Source organism: Elephantulus edwardii, unplaced genomic scaffold (assembly GCF_000299155.1).
Source record: "Elephantulus edwardii isolate Elephantulus edwardi_28Jun2011 unplaced genomic scaffold, EleEdw1.0 scaffold00017, whole genome shotgun sequence".
In the NCBI taxonomy this organism is placed as follows: domain Eukaryota; kingdom Metazoa; phylum Chordata; class Mammalia; order Macroscelidea; family Macroscelididae; genus Elephantulus; species Elephantulus edwardii.
In genome coordinates, this window is record NW_006399767.1 from 24168952 (window position 1) to 24191151 (window position 22200).

Below are 22200 nucleotides of genomic sequence, written 5' to 3' on the forward strand. Positions count from 1 at the left end.
CCCCACCCTTTTACTTTTAGCCTGTCTTTATCTTCATTTTTCAGGTGTGTCTCTTGTAAACAACATATTGATGGATAGAAGTGAAATCCTCTGTGAATTTCTGTTTTTGCACCTGTGTCTGTAGAGGCCGCTGCCTGCTACCACTGCTTGCTATACACAAAGGGAAGTTCTCAGAGAGATGAATTTCCTGCAATACAGTGGTGCACTTGAAAAATAGGATCTCAAAGATTATGTCTGATTGTGAGTGGAATAGAGGAATTTGATATTAAAATAATCCCCTTCAGCCACTGGGTAGTGTAAATAGTTAAGACTTGGCTATTAACCAAAACGTTGTCAGTTCAAACCCTTCATCTTTGAAAAAAATCTGGTGATCTACTTAGAAAAGATTACAGTCATTGAACTCTATGAAGTACACTTCTCTACATTCATGAGATGGCTCTGAGTCAGAATTGACTCAATAGCAATTGTTATTGTTATTGTACAGTAATTTAGTTAAGTTAAAAATCAAACCAAAATAAATCTTTCAGGCTACATTTATTTTAGTATGGCCATGAACAGAAAAGTACATCTTTTTTTTTTTACTTATGAAGGTTTTTTATTCACAACTGTGATTCCACTATATTTTTATATCACCAGTCAAAACACATAGGTTAGATTTAGAAATGTTAATTATTTTCCATCAAATAACCATTATGTGTGTTTTTATATATATATGTGCATATATATCTCTAGAAATTTGATATTATCAAAACAAACACCTGGGAATTGAGGTTTTACATTTATTTTTTACAATATGATCCCATTGTATTAAAATTATATCTATCATCTATCTATATCTCCATATATGTATTCTGGTGGCCTCCTGGTAAGAAGCTGCACTGCAATCCTGAAGGCACACAATTCTAATCCACCAGCTGCTCTGTGGGAGAAGGATGGGCAATCTCCTCCCATGTGGTTAACTGCCTCTGAAAACCCACTGGAAGATCAGCTATGGGTTGGTTCCAACTCAACAGTACACAACAATATATAAAAACAGCTGCTGTCAAATTGTCCTCTGTAAGCACATATATTGTTGCTAAATGCTTGTTAATTGCCTCCAACCCTTAGCGACCCCACACAGTGAAAACTTGCCTGGCCCTGTGCTTTCTTTACAATCAGCAACATCATGCTCATTTGTACAGGGAATACAGCTAGAAAATATATAGGAAATGGTTAATGATAGGTACTCCTGGGAAATAGTTGGTGGTTAAGGAAAAATTAAGTTTTGTTATGTAACTTAAAAAAAAGTAGAGATCATAGTTAAATGAAATAAGATAGTGTATTCATCATCAATAGGTCATCTATTAAAGAATGGAGAATCTGTTTGTCTTGATATGGAAATATTTCCAAGGCAGATGTATTAGTGAAAACAAAGAACAAAATAATGCTTTTAGTATGCTATTTTTAAAAAAATATTATTATGGATTGCTTGTATATGCAAAGAATGCGGAATGATAAATAAGAAACTTTTAAAAAATTTATTTAACAAAACCTCTTTAATTGCGAAATATTTTTATCTATTTTAATTTAGAAGCATTTCTATGGAGTATGTAGACATAAAAAACTGGCTATGGGAAAAATCTTAGACTCACTAACAATAATATCTCTAGAAAATCAGAGGTCATGCTTAGGATAGAGAAATCCTGTGAAAATTATAATTGCATGCAGTAATAAAACAAGAAACTTTTAATAGATGTGGCCCATTAGGAGGAAGTTCAAGGAATGGAGATCAAGATGGATGGTTTCCTTATATACCCTTAGTGCATTTTTTACTTTGTGCCAAGTGTTAAGTATTATTTATTTAGTAGATGAATGTAAGAAAATAGGGGAAAAGATGCCTTTGTTGAACAAGTTTGCAAGGTTCATTTGTAATACAAACAGCCACTCCCTAATTTGCTTTGGAAATGTTGACATTTGTGTACTGGATTTTCTTAAAGCATGAAATACCAGTGTTTGCAAGCCACACCCTGAGTGCTCTAAATTTGAGGTCACTGACAAAACCAGTCATGCAAGCATGACTTTCCAAAAAGCTAAACATTGTCCAGAGAAGCAGAGTGGATGGCAGGGGACTGGGTAGCTTCTCAGAAGACTCTCTTCTAATCTGAGGAGGTTAGAGAAGGAACATGGAGAGAGTTTGGTGTAATGTTTTTCTATAAAAATGAACAAATGCCAAAGAGAAAAAGAATTGCCTAGTAAAAGCATGATGATCCCATTTTGTGTAAAAAAATCCCACCCCCATTTATATATCCATAATTGCTCCCATTTGCATGAAGAACTTCCGCATATGCAAAACATGAATACAGATGGCCAACTGTGTGGAGGGAAGATGAAGCGCAGGAGGCTGGAGACAATGGGAATGAGATTTTTCACTTTGAATCTTTTCTATTTCTTGGGTACATTTTGTGAACCATACAAACTATTTCAAAACGTTTGAAAAGAGAAGTAAACCATATTACCTACATAACTCGCAATTCTGTTTTCATAGACTTCAGAGATCTCTCTGAGGGTTGAGAGAAATTAAGAATCCAGTGTGGAAACATTGCATCAAATCCTGCTGCTTCAAATGCCACAGACTGAGGGCTTTAGGGCTTCCAGAGTGTGGAAATTTTCAAACAAAATCACTAATATCACACACTAGCAGAATCCTGCTAAAGATCATCCAGAAAAGACTTGAACAGTACTTTGACAGAGAATTACCAGAACTACATGCTGGGTTTAGAAGAGGTCTTGACCTTAGGGACATTGTTGCCAATATCAGATGGATCTTGACAGAAAGCAGAGAGTACCAGAAGAATGTCTTTATGCAAAGGCATTTGATTGTGTGGATCACAATAAATTGTGGTTAACCTTGAGGAAAATGGGAATCCCAGAACACTTGATCGTGCTTATATGAAATCTATACTTGGACCAAGAAGCAGCCCTCAGAACAGAGCAAGGAAACATGGCATGGTTCAAAATCAGGAAAGGAATGCATCAAGGATGCATCCTTTCCCCATACCTTTTCAATCTGTATGCAGAACAGATCATTCAGGAAGCAGGGCTGTATGAGGAGGAGTGTAGCATCAAGATTGGAGGAAGACTCATAAACAACATATGATATGCAGATGACACAACTTTGCTTACTGAAACTGAAGAAGACCTGAAGTGCTTACTGCAAAAGGTCAAGGACTGCAGTCTTCAATATGGATTGAAGCTCAACATCAAGAAGACAGATTCTCACCACTGGGCCAACTGGCAACATTATAACAGATGGAGAAGAGATTGAGGTTGTTGGCAATTACAGCTTACTTGGCTCCACGATCAACACTCTTAACACCAGCAGTCAGAAAATCAAAAGATGAATTGCATCGGGAAAATCTGCTGTCATGGATCCCTCAAGAGTGTTGAAGAGCAACAATGTCAGTCTAGATACAAAGGTGCACCTAGTCCAGGCCGTGGTCTTCTCAATTACTTGTTAAGCTTCAGAGAGTTGGACAATGAATAAGAATGACAGAAGAAGAATAGATGCCTTCAAGTTGTGTTGCTGGAGAAGAGTCCTGAACATACTATGGACTACCAAGAAAACAAATAGTCCTGTCTTGGAGAGGGTGAAACCAAGTCTCTCCTTGAAGGCTAGAATTCTGAAGCTCCGCCTCACTTACTTTGGGCATGTGACCAGGAGAGATTGGTCCCTGGAGAAGAATATCATTCTCAGAAGGGTGGACAGGCAGAGCAAGAGAGGAAGACCCCAGACGAGATGGATTGATACAGTAACTGGTGCAGTGGGGATTGGTGTGTCAGAATTAGTGACACTGGCTCAGGACAGGGAAGGGTTCAGAGTTGCTGTACATAGGATTGCTGTAAGTCACAGGTGACTTGATGGCACATAACAACAATAATATACTATGACAGGTTTAGAAGTAGGAATGGCATCTACTTCCTAAACTACATGCCTCTGGAAACTATCAACATTGAGAAATGTCCATAGCTGTCGAGGAGCTTCAGGCCTTTTGTTCATAGGGTCACTATGAGTCGTGCTCGACTAGAAGGCAATCAACAAACAAAAACATCATATTGAAGTGACACCACACTGAGATTTGCTCTGGATGAAATGTGCCACCGCCTGGGCTTAAATCTTACTCCCCCACCCAGATCTAATTTGTCAAAGGGGAGCAGTCACAGTGCATTTCTCATCTGTGGATGCAGTCATGTGAAGAGGCATGGAGGGGCAGAGGAGAAAAGATCTGTGTGCGGAAAGTCAGGGAGTTTGTTTCTAAATGAGCTTGGCAATTTAATTAACTTTGTGGCTTTGGGTTTCCCCATTGGTAAAATGTCAGGATTTGATGGATTTGACCTCTAGGCTCCTTTCTAGTTGATAGCACTGGATTGTGAAATACATATTAGTAAGGAACTTAGAACTCGAGGAGGAATGTACGAGATCATGTAATCAAGTATTTTTTCCAATCCAGGAGACAGTAATGGGTTGTTGGGGCTCCTTTTACTTAATATGACACAGGAACTAGCAAGCCATCTTCTAGGATCCTTTCCTAACCTCATATCCTGACTATGACCATCTACATCACTCTTCCTAAGAACACTAGTTAAGCAGTGCTTTTCCAAGCACCTCAAATGAATGCTGCATAACAGATGTTACTGATAGAGTCACAAGCTATTAAATGTACCCTGAAGTCCTGCAGTAACAAAACCCAAATACTTTTACGGAGCCCAGCATTTTCCAGACGTGTGTAACACTTTGGGTCATGTGCTCCATTACCTCTATTTGGAACAATTTATATGCGATTGACTCCATTTCTAGGGAATTTTTGAGGACAGCTATCAATTGGCAGATAGGACAGTTCTGGAGCCTCTGCAAATATGGGAAGACTCAGCACATTCCTGAGAGAGCCTCACAGAGACTTGTGATGCACAGAGCTCCCCACCCCATCAGCAGAAAAAAGCCTGGTCACATTCTTCCTCCCTCCCTCACCCCCAAGAACTTTGGGAGCCTCAGCAATGCCCTATTTTCATAGAGAAGTTCCAATCTACTTGCAAAAATGGTCAGTGGAATTGTTATTTCTTCCGTTTGGCATTTCTTGTTTTGTTTTGTTTTAAATTCCTTCCACTTCTGGCTTTCAAAGTTATGTTTGCTTTTCTCCCTCATCACTTGTCTTTCTAATTCAGAAATTATAGATCTCATTCTCTTCTCCCTCCATGAGACGTTCAGAACACATTTGTTTGTATAAATCCCTCCCTGCTAATATTTTCACTCCCAAAGACGTAGGCGAGAAAAATGCATGCGTCATTTGGACACTGACCTGCCACGTTTCACATTCTTCCTTTAACTTCTGAGATTTTTCACCCTCAACTCCCAAAGAAACATTGACTCATTGTGACACACAAACACAGTCACTTGGAAAAAAATAACATTAACTTTGTGTCTCTTAAGACTTTCCAATTATCTTGGTTCCATTGTTAAGCATTTCACATAAAGGAAAAGGAAAAGTTCTAAGCAGGCAAAACCCGATGATCAAAGCTATCATTGTACTACTATATTGACACATTTGTAAATGCAAAGGCAAGAGACAATATGAAAAGCTATTTTTGCATTTAGTATTTTCTTGACATTGACATTTTCCAGTTTGTGGCTCAAGGATTAGGATAACAAAGACTAGCCAGATAGCTGTTGTAGGCCCAGTTGATTATACTAATGCTTCCTGAAGGACTGAGACTGCAAATAAAAAGAAATCCTCTCTCTCTCAGTCACGTTATTAGCAATTACCATGGAGCATATATTATATATAGTGACACAGAATGAGTATCGTACAAAAGATTTGTCAGTTTTCAACCATTTTAAGAAATAATATATGATCAAAACCTATGTGTTGAAGGAAGTATGAGCTGCACTGTAGATTCCAAGAATCAATGAAATACCAATTGAGATGTTTCAACAGATAAGTATCACAGGAAACACTTGTCTATGCAAAGAGATCTGAAAGGCAGGTCAACTAACTAGAAACTAACTAGAAATTCAATTCATTGACGTTGAATCAAATCTGATTCAGCTGGTTTTCCAGGCTGTAAGTCGTTTGAGTTCACCAAGTGCTGTCATGGGAGAAGGATGGGCAATCTATTTCTGTATGATTTACTGCCCCTGAAAACCCACTGGAGGGTCTACTGCTTGTTAGTCTCAACTCAGTGGTGCTCAAAGCAACCACAACAAATTGCACCAGAAGAGATTACCCTCCACTCTTCTCATTTGGAGCAGCTGATAGATTCAAACTGTCTGCCTCTGGATTGGCAATGCAACTCCTTACCCACTCAGTTACAGAGCTCACTTAACCAGAAGAGACCTATGTTTGTTCACATTCCTAATACAGATGACCCAAAAGAATGCAAAAATCATTAAACCATATCCTTAATATGACACATAGTAAAGTTTTACTAGAGATAATGGAAAAATGGTTGGGGATAGGAAATTGCCAAAAATACAAGCCAGATTCAGAAGAAGACTGAAATTAAAGATATCATTGCTGATGTTAGATCTTGGCTGAAAGTATAGAAAATCAGAAAGAAATGTTTTCTTGGTTACACAGTGGTATGCAATTGTTTGGATAGTAGCACATTATGGATAACATCACCAAGAATTGGAATTCCAGAATATGTTTGTGCTCTGTACTAATGCAGAATTAGTAGATAGATCAACAGTCAGTTGATTGACTAGAACAAGACAATGTGACATAATTTAAAAATGAGGAAATATGCACAAAGTTTCATTTCATACTTTCAATCCATATTCTAAGCAAATAATTTGAGAAACTGGATTGTGTAAAGAACAGATATTAAGACTGGAAGAAGACTTACTAATAACCTGTATTATTCATATAAGTAATTGATGGTCTGACCCACAATCTGCCCCTGGCCAAGTTTTGACTCCAAGATTGAGCTTCTCCCACGGTTTCTTCCACAGATGTAGTCAAGCTGATTCCTAAGCAGCCCATCAGGTGAAGTCCATGTATAAAGTCATTTGAGTCTTTTTTAAAAAAGTATTGCCAATGAATAAATCATTGCAAATACAAAACTTGATAATTCTATTTCCAGCCTCATCTCTATCACCATGTTTTCCATATACTAATTCCAATTACTATTCCTTCTTCACTGTTTCCAATGTTTGCATTCCAGTCACCAATTATCATTAATGCATCTTAGCTTGCAGCTCAGTTTTGGACTGGAGAGATTCTCAATTTCTTTTTCTTTGGCTCTAGTCATATTAACAGGTCTCCCTTGTATGCATATGGATAATATTCTATCACTCACAATGCTGTATTTCAGGATAGATCTTGAAATTGACTTTTTTACTATGACTGTGACACCAATCTTCTTCTGTTTCATTCCCAGCATGGTATACCAAATGATCATCTGATTCGAAGTGACCAAAGCTGATCCATCTCTTCTCGCTATTGCCTTGTATGTCGATGTTCATGCACTCCATTTCATTTTCCTCACTTTCCAGTTTTCCAACGTTAAAGCTACATACATTCCACATTCCAATTATTAAGCAAAGTTGTTCTTTTTATCTGTGTTCTGCAGATGACACAACCTTGCTTGCTGAAATGAGGAGGACTTGAAGCATTTGTTGCAGATCAAAGAATACAGCCATCAATATGGATTGCATCTCAAGGTCAAGAAAACAAAGATTCTTACCACTGCACCAATAGGCAACAATATGATGTGTGGAGTAAAGATTGAAATTGTCAACAACTTCATCTTACTTGGATCCACAATTAACACCCTTGATACCAGAATTCAGGAAATTAGGAGACTTTGCACTGAGAAAGTTTGCAGTTAGGAACCTCTCCAAATTATTGAGGAGTAAAGATGCCAATTTGAGGACTAAGGTGTGCCTGATTTAGGCCCCAGTCTTTCTGATCACTTGTTATGCATCCAGAGCTGGACAATTAATAAGGATGACAGAAGAAGACTTGATGCCTTTGAGCTGTGGTATTGGAGAAGAGCACTGAACATCCCATGGACTGTCAAAGGAACAAACAGATATGTCTTGAAGAGGGTGCAGCCATAGTGCTCTTTGGAGGCAAGAATGGTGAGACTTTGCTTCACATACTTTGGGCAGGTGGCTAGGAGGGGCTATTCCTTGGAGAGGGGCATGATGCTTGGAAAGGTGGAAAGTTGACGAAGGAAAGCCCCTCGACCAGATGGATTGACATGGTGACTGCCGCAGAGGGCTCTAGTGTGTCAGGAAGTATGAGAATGGCACAGGATAGAACAGGATTCAGATCTGTTGTTCATAGGGTCGCTATGGGTCATACTTAACATCACCAAACAACGACAATAACATGGAAACAACATAACCTTGCTGAAAGGAAGCAAGAAGAAAATTTTAAAACATCTAACACTGAAACTTCAAAATTTGTTTTTGTTGTTAGGTACTATGGAGTCACCTACAGCTTAGTGAACCTGTGAACAAAGATCTGAACCTTGTCCTATCCTGCTTCCATCATTATGACCTCTGTTATACTCAAGCCCACTGGTGCAGTCACTGCATCAGCCCATCTTGATGAGTGAGGGTCTTCCCTTCTTTATCTGACTCTCCAACTTTCCCACCACGTCTCTCTCTAAGGATTATTCCTCCCAATAACATGCCCAGTTAAGTGAGACAACGTTTCACTAAGGAGCACTCTGGTTGCACTTCCTTCAAGACAGATTTATTTATTCTTTTGGCAGTCATGGGATATTCAATGCTCTTTGCCAACACCACACTTTAAATCTGAGAAATTGCAATGTTATTTTGAAACAATGAGCTGCATAACAGAAGAAGCAGCTGCTTTTGCTGAGTAAATCCAGTGGGAATGGGTGGGACAGGGAACGGCTGTTTATCATTATGAGTCTTGTAGATTACTTGATCTTTCCAAGCATGTACATGAATATCTTTGATAAAAAATAAAATGTAATTAAAATTTATGTGTATCCAAGGTCAAAAATGTGAAAATACAGACAAGCATAAAGAAGATAATAATAATCACTTTTAATTCATTCACTCAGAGAAAGCCACATGGTACATTACACAGGAGGAGCATCATTAAAAGAATTTGTTTATTGATGTATTGTCAGAAGTCTAAATTGACAGATGTTGATGATTTCAAAACAGAAAAATAGAAGTTGATGATTTCAAAATGAGCACAATCAGTTTAACCCTGATTATTTATACTATGTATAAATTATACTATGTATTTAATTATACTATGTATAATTGCATGTTATTGTTGTTAGGTGCCATCTAGGAACCCTATTCTATCCGGTGCCATCTTCACAATCTCTGACACACTCAAGCCCATGACAGTAGTCACATTGATCTGGTTGAGGGTCTTCCTCTCTTTCACTAACCCCCAACCTTTCCAAAAATAATCTTCCTCTCCAAGGAACAGCCTCTCCTACCAATATACCCAAAGTATGTGGGGGTAAAGCTTTATCATCTTTGCCTCTGAGGAGCACTGTGTTGTATGTACCCCCTCCAAGACATATTTGTTTGTTCTCTTAGCAGTCCATGGGATATTTAATACTCTTCTCCAACACCACAGCTCATAGGCATCAATTTTTCTTCATTCATCCTTATTCATTGTCCAGCTCTCAGATTCATGACAAGTGATTGGAAAGACCATAGCCTGAGTCAGGTGCACCTTAGTCCTCAAACCGACATCAATGCTCCTCAATAATTTGGAGAGTTTCCTGAGTACAGACTTTCCTAGCGCAATACGTCTCCTGATTTCCTGACCTCTGGTGCCAAGGGTGTTAATTATGGATGGAAGTAAGATGAAGTTGTTGACTGTTTGAGCCTTTTCTCCATCACGATGTTGCCTATTGGGTACAATTGCATAGAATATATTAATATTCAATATCATCCTATTGTGTGCATATGCATTTTTAGGAGTTCTGTTCCTAACTTGTCTATAAGATGAATTTGTGCATAATTGGAACAGTCAGGTATAGTTGATAGCTAATGTTTCACTTATTAGTATGTTGCATACCCCTCTAGGCATTAAAATGTAGCTACGACACAGTCATAAAATGGAGCATTAAGTATGACTAAAGACCAATCTTGTGAACAATACTTGTGAACAAGTATGTGAACTTGTGAACTCAACAACATGGAATAATGTAGACCTGAGTAACATAAGTCAGTCACAAAAAAAGACAATTATGATGTGTTGTTGTTGTTATGTGCCATCAAGTCGTCTGCGATTCATAGCGACCCTATGTATAATAACTCTGAATCTTGCCCGGAGCCATTCTCACTGACTCCATCACGCTTAACCCCATTGCTCTAGATACTGTATCAATCCATCTCTTCTGGGGTCTTCTTCTCCTGCACTGTCCTTCCACTCTTTAAAGTATAATGTCCTATTCCAAGGATTGGTCCCTCCTGGCCACATGCCCAAAGTATGTGAGATGGAGCCTCAAAATTCTAGCCTCCAAGGAGAGACTTGTTATCCTTCCAGTACTCTTTTCTTTCTGCCAACATCCATCTGACATTGGCGATAATGTCTGTAGTGCCACGGCTTCTTCTAAACCCTTAAAACCATTTGCACTCCTAATTTGCATCAGGAACCCCAGCATGTTGCATAGGCAGGAAGCTGAGAACACTATCTTCCCTTCCCTTCAGGTATCCCATTCTCCCAGGATCCTATCAACTTTGTTTATAACCAGCCAGCCTAGGCCAGCCAGGCCATTCAGGCTCAGCTCTGCAACAAATAAACTACACTAGGTGTGTTGGAGGCAGTGAGGTTGGCACAGAATAGAGCAGGATTTAGGGCTCTTGTACATAGGGTTGCTATGAGTTGCAAGCGACTCAATGGCATACAACATTAACAATAACAGCTAGCATGCCAGATCTAAAGGAGACATAGTCCTCATCTTGGAAGTTACTGTATTCTGACAGCCATGTGGTGCATAAGGAAGAACAGAGACTTTATGCCACAAGGCAACAGTCCTGAAGTAGGAACTAAGGGGCAAGAAACTTTCTCCTGTGTGGCCTGAGACAAAAAAGCCTTCCCTGAAACTGACACATGGGAGTTGGACTTAACTTCTTCTAAATGTGAGATAGAAATCCGCTTGAGAGACCAGCAACATTGTGAGGTGTAACACATCACAGTAGTGGTTTGTGGCCTATGTCACAATTGTATCAAAGGGTTGCTGGTGGGGAGAGAGGTGCTGGACGGGGTAGTAGGGTAGTAGATATTAGCAAACAATGATAATATTCAGGGAAAGAGGAGGGACAAGACACACATGCAGGGGGAGGACACTGCATGTATGGTTATCTCTGTAAGGGGAAGTGTCTTTCATTTGCTCCTCTCAGATATTGCTCCTGTCAGATATTGTTCCAAAGCTAAGAATTCAAACTCAGACAGACTAGGAAGAAGGAGTGGCCATCCACTTCCAAAATGTAACTGACCTTCGAAAACCTTATGTACTATTATGACATAAGACAACAATAATCACAATGATAAAAAAAAAACAAGGAAAGATTAATACTCAGAATCAATCTCGGAGGGATAACAGGATGGGAAAGCAGGGAGAAGAGTGTAAAAATGAATTAACAAGTCGGGTAACAGGAAAGACAACACACGATAAGGGACTGCATAGATATAGTAATTAATTAATTACATTAATTCATGGCACTGAGTGGTATTTTGTTTTGTTTTAGAAAATAAAATGTCTATGAAAAACCAATATGCTTTGTAAACCTGTCCTCAAATAAAAGAAAGAAATGCTAAACAAAGATAAGCAAAAAATTAAACAATTATTCTCAGATATACTAAAAAAGTGTCTAAAGTAATAATAGAGTAATAATAACAATAACATGAGAGTGGTAAGAAGCTGTGCTGTAATCCCAAAGACGTGTGATTTGAATTCACCAGATGCTCCATGGGAGAAGGCTGGGCAGTCTCCTTTGCCATTCACTATCTCTGAAAATCCTTTAGAGGGTCCAACTTGATGGCAAACAATAACAATAATAATGTTTAAGGTTATATTTTTTATTATACTGCCATTTGGAAACTAGTTTTCTTTGTTATTTTAAGAGGGCGTGCCAGCATACAGTATATTTTAAGCCAATAATTATTTATATATAAAAGAGCAGATTAGGTAGAGTGATACAAACAGAGATGGGAAGATTGATGCCAGTGCATATGATCATTCGGAAGCAAGGAACAAGGACAGTCACCCAGAGTCAACAAAGAGCTCGTACTCAGAATTTTGACTTCTTGGCTTCTTTATACATATTCAATGCATTTTCTGAGAACACAATTTGAAAAACTGTACTATATGAAGAAGACTGTGATGTCAGGGGTAAAGGAAGATTCATTAACAATCTGTGTTATGCAGATGACAGAGCTTTGCCTGCACAAAGACACAAGGTTCAAATCCACCAGCTTCTCTATGGGAGAAAGGTGAGCAATCTCCTCCTGTGCTTTCTATATCCTTTGAAAAGCCGCTAGAGGGTCAGCTATGAGTTGGTTCTGAACTGAAGGTACGTAACCACAATAAAGAGTAAAGTCAAAACAAAATTGATTGCCTTCTAGTGATCCCACTTTGTAGCAACCCATGAGTTTGAGTAAAATTGCTCCACAAGTTTAGCTTGATCTTTAGTGGTGCTACTGGATGATTTTGGAGCATTGATCCTTATTTATTTGCTTTTAAATTTTATTTCTTTTTGAAGCGCCAACGTTTAGATTAGCAGTCTAGAAAGGGGAAAGTGAAATACCTTTTTTCTTGAAATGAAGAAGGCTCTAAAGAGAATACAATGTTTGAGCTGGACTTTGATGGATAGAAAGGAAAAGCAGAAAGAATATTAGATTTGCTACAAGGAATACGTACAAAAACTCACTGCTGTGGGGTCAGAACTGACTCATGGTTGACTCTGCTGCGGGTTTTCAGGAGGTTGTAAACCTTTCCCTTGCTCTGCTTACAGCTGCATTGGGGAGCTGCTGACAGAATTGAAAAACTAGAGAGGCATCACCTTTGGTTGGTTAGCAGCACAACTTCCTGCAGGCTATGTATGCTACCAGAGGTCTCTATCAGGCATACTGTTGTTATGTCCTGTCAAGTTGGAACCAACTCATAGCTGACTCTCCAGCAGGTTTTCAGACAGTAAATTGCAAGGGATGAGACTGTTCATCTTTCTCCTCTGGGGCAGTTGATGGATTCAAACTGCTTGTCTTTGAGCTGGCAGTGCAACTTCTTACCACAATGCCATAAGTAGGGAGCTCTGGTGGCCTAGTGGTAAGAAGCTGCACTGCAATCCCAAAAGCAGGCTGAATCTATCAGTTGCTTCACAGGAGAATGATGAGCAATCTCCTCCTGTGGAATTAACTGCCTCTGAATACCTACTGTAGGGTTAATTATGGGTCAGTCCCCACTCACTCGATGGCACACAATTACAATAGGAGCTCCCCTCAGGCATCCTAGCTATTCAGGCAAGTCAGCATCTCTAAGTGTTACTTTATCTTTGAAGCCTCAATGCACTGATGTTCCAAAGAGTTGTGAAGATCAACTAAGGAAAGGGTTTTTAAGTCAGGCATTAAGCAAACGTCTTGCACTATTATTAAAGTTAAGGGCAGTGGGACATTGCCAAAAGGCTTTCAGGGAGAAAGGTTTCTGGATAAAGAGAATGAAAGGTGAAGGAAGTATATGAGGTTGAACAAAAGGACAATAAAGCCATACAGGAGTTTTTGAAGGCTGAAAATATAGTCAAGAAACACCTTTTAAGACCATTAAGACCTCCAACTTGAAGGATAAAAATCGAACCTTAGAATCTTACCCAGGGAGCTTTGGCGGCCTGGTGGTGGTAAGCAGTTGTGCTGCCAACCCAAAGGCAAGTGGTTTGAATGTTCCGGCTGTTCTGAGGGAGAAAGATGGGCAATCTCCTCTTGTGTGATTTACAACCTCTGAAAATGAGCTAGAGAGTCAGCTGTGAGTTGGGCTGATTCTGCCACATACAACAGCAGGCAGGGTCTCACACACAGATATAAGAGCTTGAGGCACATCACAAAACATCCAAATTACTTGAGCATAAACTTATTTTGTTTTCTGCGTGGCCCCTTTTAAGGATTATGTCTTATTCATCTTTGCTTTGAAGGCAGGAAAGGACTATGTCTTATTCATCTTTGGTGGCACTGTACTCTTATTTTCAAGGAATGGAAACCACTCAAAGGCAAATAAACTGAACTTGAGGACCTTTTTAGACCACTAGGCAGTACATACTCAGGGCTTGTGTAGCCTTGAAAAGCAGGTTCTTTAATGGTACACTGGGATGCCCTTAGGAGTAGTCAACGTCCAAATTTGTGAGAGCTCACTTGATGCCAGCAGAGCCTGTTATCTTTAATGCTTGCTTTCAGAGAGGGTAGGACCCCTGTTGGCACCATGGTTAAAGTGCCCTACTGCTAAACAAAAGCTCAGCAGTTGGGAGACCACAAGCGGCTTCATGGAGAAAGACAGGGACACAGCCGGCCAAAGAGGTATAGCCTCAAAAACCTACAGGGTCACTAAATGTCAGAATCCCCAGGATGGCAACGGGATTTGGGAAATTTCTTTGGTGGGGCTGAGGTCTTCAGCAGACCAGTTGCTACGATGGTCCAAAAGCAGTGTGGGGGGGGTAATTCGGTATCTCACAGACTTAACACATGCACACGCACACAAATGAATCCACACAAGATTTGAATCCAAGTAAGGCCTATAAATCTAGTTAATTGTATTTGTTTAGTTAGTTGTACCTTGCCAATGTCAATTTCCTGGTTTTGAGAATGTAGTATAGTTATATAAGATATAGAGGAAAGCTGGATGGGTGATGGGTTTCAGGTCTGTACTAGTTTTGACACTCCCTGTGAGTCTATAATTGTTGAAAAGTGAAAAGTGTGAAAAACAAGAAGTGCAGACGAACCCTCTCCTTGGCTAGCCCACCCTTCCCGCAGACTGCCCCACCCCTCACACCTAGCCAGGGGGGCGTGGCCACAGAGGCTCGTGGGAGGGGTTGGGCGGGGCCGCGCACGCGCAGCTCCGCAAGCGCGACCGTGCTGCCAGGAAGTCACGCATGCGCAGTCCTGGCTCTTGGCCGCCGCGCCAACCCCTCTTCGCAGTGGGGCACCAGGCTGCTTTGGCCCCTCAGTCTTGCCGTCTTTCCAGGCAGTTGGGGCGCTTCCTGTTATCCTCACCCACACCGGTTCCTCGACCCCTACGCCAGAGTCCCATTCGCGCTGCCTGCCCTTTCCTGGACGGCTGTTGTTGCCGCTCGAGCGTCTCCGGTTCACACTTCGAGACCGCTGGCGGGGCCGGCGCCTGGGCTGCCCACTGCCCGCTGCCTTGTCTACCGCGGAGCTCTGGTGAGTGTCTTGCTACTCTAGCAGTCACTCCTTCCCTGGCTTTCTCTTCAACTCTTTTTCCGTCGACTTCTTCCCAACATTCTCCTTCTCTCTGTCGTTCTCTTTATAGCCTCGTCCCCTCGTTCCGTCTCCCCAGTCTCCTGTCATTTTCCTTCTTTTCCCCGTGCCCCGAGATCTCTTGTCGGGCCTCTGCACGTTTTCCCATCTGATTCTTTCTCTCCCTCCGTGTGCAGTTGGGGCGGGGAGCCAGCCTTGTCTCTCTTGTCCGTGTTGCCAGCTTTGTCTGCTCGCTTTCACCTCTCGCTCCCGGTCGGGATCTCAGTTATCACCAAGTTCCACCACCGTTTCCCTTTTCTGGGATTCAGGGACCTTCTGGGAACCAGGCAGATGTGTGTGGGGCCCACTTTAGGTTCTGGGACCTTGGAAGCGTTCCTCCTTCCTTTGGTTAGTCTTAGAATACTGGACTTTGGATACTCTTCTCGTAGGAAAGTGCAGTGGAAACAGTTAAGAAAGGTGTGGAAAAGGGAAAATGCAACGATCATTGGGAGGACGCGCAGTGTCAGGTCGTTTGGAGATCGGCTAGCAGAGAGACCACTTGTATCGTGAAAGAGCCAAGAAACACAAGGAGAAACGTATTCGTTTTGAAATGCACAAAGTTGGCATGAAGTAGGACGTGCGCCTCCTTTCCTTTTCAGCTCATCTTGCCTCTGCTTTAGCCAGACTGTAGATGTTGTTTCTCGCAGATGTGAAACAGCCACCCTCACCTTCGCAGGCTTGTCAGCTTCCTGATAAGAGGACCAGACCTCCACCCTCCAACTCTATAGAAAATCATCATCCCTACCTGTAGATACTCTCAACTCCTAAGAATGGTGACAGAAAAGGAGTACTTTTACTCCCTTGTTAGGTGGTGTTGAGCCTGTTCCTAGGCCTATAGACCCCTTTGTACAGAACACAAACACTTGTCTGGTCAAGCGCCATCCTCATGTTAAGCCCATTGTTTGTAGCCATTGTCTCCGTACATCTCACTGAGGATCTTCCTCTTTTTTTTTCTCCTTTCATAACTCCCTGCTTTACCTAGGAAATAGAATTTTTGAGGGGCTTATTAAGTTTATGGCACTGTGTACAAATTGGGGTGAGGATCCTAAAAAGTACCAGACAGGAAGCATACTTTGCACAAAGAGAATGTGACTCAAATCTTGGTTCCAATGCTGACATGTCCAAATGAAGTATTAGATTGTCTCATACAGTATTGGTGAAGGGAAGGGTGTTTTGAGAGAGACCAGAGTACCCTTGTAAAGTCATGCAGCCAGGCATAATAACTAGATGGAGCAAAACAATGGTTTTCATTTGACCTACTTTTATGTCTTCCACTCCTACCATTTTATGGGAATCACATCTACCGCCTTTGTTAATAATTTTTCCATTTTTTGAACATTTTCCACCTACCTATGATTTCCTAATTCTACAGAATTGAAGGAGAATAAAACCAATCAGGGAGCAGTATGAGGGCTTGAGTTATCAAAAAGCGTGAGGGAAAGCCCTTCATTAAAAAGTGGTTGGTTGGTACAGTAAACCTAGAATTGGTATGGGCAATAATAATTGTATCTTTTGACTAAAAGTTATTAGAATTAGAATTATTAGAATTTTGAACCTTTTATGAGCTAAGGAAGAGGAAGTTTGAAGAAAGGTCAAAGGGAAGGACAATGCATTCCTTGCCATTATATTGAAGACTATTGAAAGGTTGAAAACCACTCCTTTAGAAAGTTTGTTGACCTAATGTATAAGTAATACAAAGCTCTAGTGATGCAAATAGTCTCATTTTGTTCTGAAATAGTGAAGAAATTTTCATTTGTGAAAATGAAATGTGTACATGAATTTGTGTGAAAAGTCAGACAGGGAGGAGTACAGAGCTCTCGCTTGCCTGCATCCTGTTTTTAAATTTAGTTTGACAATTTCTTCATCAAGGCACTTCGAATGAATGTGGTTTTCATTGTGGGTGGAGGGGGTACAGGCTGAGAAATAAGGAACCACACCCAAGCTTCATAATCGAAGCAGTTTAAAAAAAATTCTTCCGCCTGCTGATAGTCTAAAAACATTTGTGTTTGCTTTGGTGTCACTAGAAATTTTCCTTACAGGAGCTTTACCTTAAAGGTAGCTTTGAATGTAATGCCTTGAATTTGTGATAATAAACATTTTGTCATATTGTAAATCAGTCTGCTCAACTAAGAAGGAGAACCTTGATTTGGACTCTTTCTCTTTGTTTTGAAGGAATTAGTCTTCATTGATTTTTTTTCCCCCTGAATATCTTGGAAGTGCAATTGTTAAGTGTTAACTACTAACCAGAGATAGATGGTTTGAATCCACTGACTGCATTATGGAACAGCCTAGGAATTCCTACGGGACAGTTCTACTTTGTTCTTTAAGGTTAATATGAATCACTTCACAACAGTGGGAGCTTTCAGTTTATTATTTTTTAATTGTTTAACATTAAACTTATTTTACTCAGTAGTAAGTATTGATGTTATTCTTTATGCCAAAATTCTTATTTTGACCTATAAAATAATTGTAAGCTCTGTGCAAAGATATGCAAAGGCATCTGACTGTGTGGATCATGATAAACTGTGGCTAATTCTGAGAAGAATGGGAATCCCAGAACACTTGATTGTGCTTATGCAAAACCTATACTTGGACCAAGAGGCAGTCATCAGAACAGAGCAAGGAAACACTGCATGATTTAAAATTGGGAAGGGTATATGCCAGGGATGTATTTTATCTCCTTACCTTTTCAAACTGTGTGCGGAACAGATCATCTGGGAAGCTGGGCTGTATGAGGAGGAGTGTGGCATCAGGATTGGAGGAAGACTCATCAACAACCTGTGTTACACAGATAACACAACCTTGCTTGCTGAAACTGAGGAGGACCTGAAACACTTGCTGCAGAGGGTCAAGGACTGCATTCTTCAAAATGGACTGAAGCTCAACATCAAGAAAACAGATTCTCACCACTGGGTCAGTTAGCAGCAGCATCATGATGGATGATGAAGAGATTGAGATTGTTAACAGCTTTAGTTTGCTTGGTTCCACAGTCAATACTCTTAGTAGCAGCAAATCAAAAGACAAATTGCAGTGGGAGAGTTGGCTGTCAGGGACATCTCCAGAGTACTGAAAAGCAATGATGTCAGTCTGGAGACTAAGATGCACCTGACGGTCCTTGCACCCATGGTCTTTGCAGTTATTTGCTATGCATCAGAAAACTGGACAATGACTAGGGATGACAGAAGAAGAAGTGATGCTTTTTGAGCTGTGGTACTGGAGAAGAGTATTGAATATACCATGGACTGTTAAGAGAACAAACAGGCTCTTCCTGGAGAGGGTGAAACCAGGCTGCTCCTGGGAGGCAAGTATTCTGAACCTTCGTCTGACATACTTTGGACATGTTGCAAGGAGAGACCAATCCTTGGAGAGGGGCATTATGCTTGGGAGGGTGGAGGGACAGCGCAGGAGGGAAAAACCCTTGAAAAGATGGATTGACTCAATGATTGGAGTAATGGGGTTAGGTGTGTCGGAAACAGTAAGGTTGGTTCAGGACAGAGCAGGATTCAGAGCTATTGTACGTGGAGTTGCTATGAGTCGCAAGCGACTCCATGGCACATAATGACAACAACTGTGCTAAGAGCTGGAGATGAAGAATAAAAAAAAGAACTTGCTCAGCATTTCTTGAGTTACAAGAACTGAAAAACAAGTTCAAGCCTCAAATTGTGTTACTGAAAGACACTATGGGAAAATCTTGAATAATCCCAGTAGGATCAAAAGAAGATGTAGGGAATATACAGAGTCACTGTACAAAAAATTGGTTGACCATCACTAGAACATGGAAACAGACCAAATATTCAGCCACAATCGAATGGATTGAGAAACTGTGGCACATTCACACAGTGGAATACTATGCAGCATGCAGGAACATTGATTTTGAAAATTACTAACTTAGAGATTGGAGAGCATTATGCTAAGTGAAATAACTCAGTCTCATAAGGACAAACACTATGCAAGACCATTGTAGCAATAGAAAGATAACTAGTAAAAAGTGTATGAGCATCTGGGGGGGGGGCGAGAGTGGGAGCAGAGAATTGAGGATGGGCAGGAGGGTAATCATAGGGTTGCACAATTTGATGGCTAGAGGGAGGGGTGGGTAAAAGAAATGGGAAAGATCTTATGTGAAAAACAATGTATCTGAAAAAAATTAGTTGACAATGAAATAATCAGGAAGTTTGATCAAGAACCATGATTATGAAGGAAGAAGTTGAAGCTGCTTTGAAGACATTGGCAAAAGATAAAGCCCCAGCAATACCAGTTGACTTATTTTAACTAACAAATGCAGTCTGGATATGTTTACCAGTCTGTGCCAGGAAAATTGGAAGACCAACCTACTTGAAGAGATCCATATTCCCATCCCCAAGAAAAATGATCCAGCAGAATGTGGAAGTTATTGAACAATATCTTTAATATCTCATATAAGCAAAATATTCCTGAAGATCTTCCAAAAATGTCTGGAACAGTGCATAGAGAATTACTGGAAGTTCAAGCTAAGTTTAGAAGAGATTGTAGCACCAAGGATATCATTGCTGATGTCAGATGGATCCTAGCTGCAAGTAGAGAATACCAGGATAATACCTGTTTGTGTTTTATTAACTATGCCAAGACATTTGATTATGTGGCTCATAACAAACTATGGGTAACAGTGAGAAGAATGGGATTGGAATGCCAGGACACTTAATTATGCTTATAATAGACCAAGAAGCTGTTATCCAGACGGAGCAGCAGAACACGGCATGGTTTAAAATCAGGAAAGTTGTGTGTCGAAGCTGTATCCTTCCTCCATACATATTCAGTCAGTAATTCATTAGAGAAGTTCGACTTTATGAAGATGATGAATGTGGCATTAGGGTGGGAGGAAGACTCATAAACAATCTGTGTTATACAGATGACATAATCTTACTTGCTGAAAGCTAGGAGGACTTAACACATTTGCTCAAGAGGATCAAGGACTGCAACCTTTGATATGGATTATAGTTTAACATCATGAAGAGGGAGCTCTGGTAGCCTAGTAGCAAGAAGCTGCACTGCAGTCCTAAAGGCACTTGGTTTTAAGTCACCAGCTGCTCCGCTGGAGAAAGATGGGCAATCTCCTCCCGTGTAATTAACTACCTCTGGGAGTGTCAGCTGTGAGTTGGTTTCAGCTCAACAGTATACAGCAACAGCAGTATACTTGAACACTTTTGTCACCAGCAGTCAAGAAATCAAAAGATGAATTGCTGTAGGAAAATGTGCTGTCAGGGACCTCTCCATAGTGCTGAAGAACAAAGCCAGTCTAGAGACGAAGGTCCGCTTGATTCAGACCATGGCCTTTGCAATTATTTGCTATGCATCAGAGAGCTGGACAGTGACTAAAGATGACAGAAGAATAATTGATGCCTTTGAGTTGTGGTGAAGAGTATTGAGCAAACCATGGATCGTCAAGAGAACTAACGGGTCTGTCTTGGAGAGTGTGAGACTAAGCTGTTCCTTGGAGGCAAGGGTTTTGAGACTCTGTCTGGCATACTTTGGGCATGTTGCCAGGAGGGACCAGTCCGTGGAGAAGGACATCATGCTTGGAAGGGTGGAGGGACAGCGCAGGAGAGGATGACCCTGGATGAGATGGATTGATGCAGTAACTGAAGGGTAATGAGGGTAGGTGTGTCAGTGAGGTTGGCTCAGGATGGAGCAGGATTCAGAGCTATTGTGCTTAGGGTAGCTAAAAGACGTAGTTGACTTGATGGCACATAGCAACAAGAGTTGATTTGATAGCAACAGGATAAAAATACAGTTAACAAAAACTTGACCATTTCAGTGTTTGTAAAATGTATAATTTGATAACATGAATCCATTCACCATGTCGTGTAGCCATCAGCACTCCGTTCCCCAATCTTTCTATCACTTTTAACAGAAGCTTCACTCACTCACACCAATTATCAGAACCAGTTTAGCTCTAAACCTCCAGAATGTTTTATTGAAGCTATAAATTGCACAAGAGCCACTGGTGGATTAAAACTGCCAGAGATTTTAGCATCTTTGGGTTCGCATTGCAGTCCTTTTGGCAATAGCTCCTCTGTAAGGACTCACTCATTGCTGTTGAGTGAGAACCAACTTATAACTAACTTTCCAGAGTCTGAAAATTGCAGGAGAGAACATTACCCATTTATCTCCTGTGTAACAGCTGGTGAATTTAAACCGCTTGCCTTTGGGTTGGTAGCACAACTCCCTGCCCACTAGTCTACTAGAGCTCACTCTCTAAGGAGAAGATTTACTCCCTAAACAATGACTCTTTCCCCTTACTTCTCATCTCAGGTAACCACTAACAAACTTTGGTCTTTATGCTTTTGACTATTTTAGATATTTCATTATAAGTGGGATCATATATTGTCTTTTTAAAAAATAAAATTAATATTTTATACTGGCTTACTTACAAAGTTTGCATACATTGTTTTTCACACGAGATATTTCTCATTTCCTTTACCCACCCCTCCTTCTACTCATCAAATATTTGTCTTTTTGTGATTCATTTGTTTCACTCAGCAAACTTTAAAGGGTCATGTTGTTGTTATGTGACGTCAAGTCGCCTGTGAATCATAGCGACCCTATGTACAACAGCCCTAAACTCCGCTCTGTCCTGTGCCAATCACACCGTCTCTGACACTCCCATCCCAATTATCCCAGTCACTGAATCAATCCACCTCATAGAGGGCCTTCCTCTCCT

General features: G+C 40.6%; 1 pseudogene; it reads right to left on the reverse strand.

The window, feature by feature from the left end:
* Positions 1–15120, reverse strand: part of LOC102850508 — a 95812-nt pseudogene extending 80692 nt beyond the window's left edge.
* Between the last annotated feature and the right edge of the window lie 7080 nt (positions 15121–22200).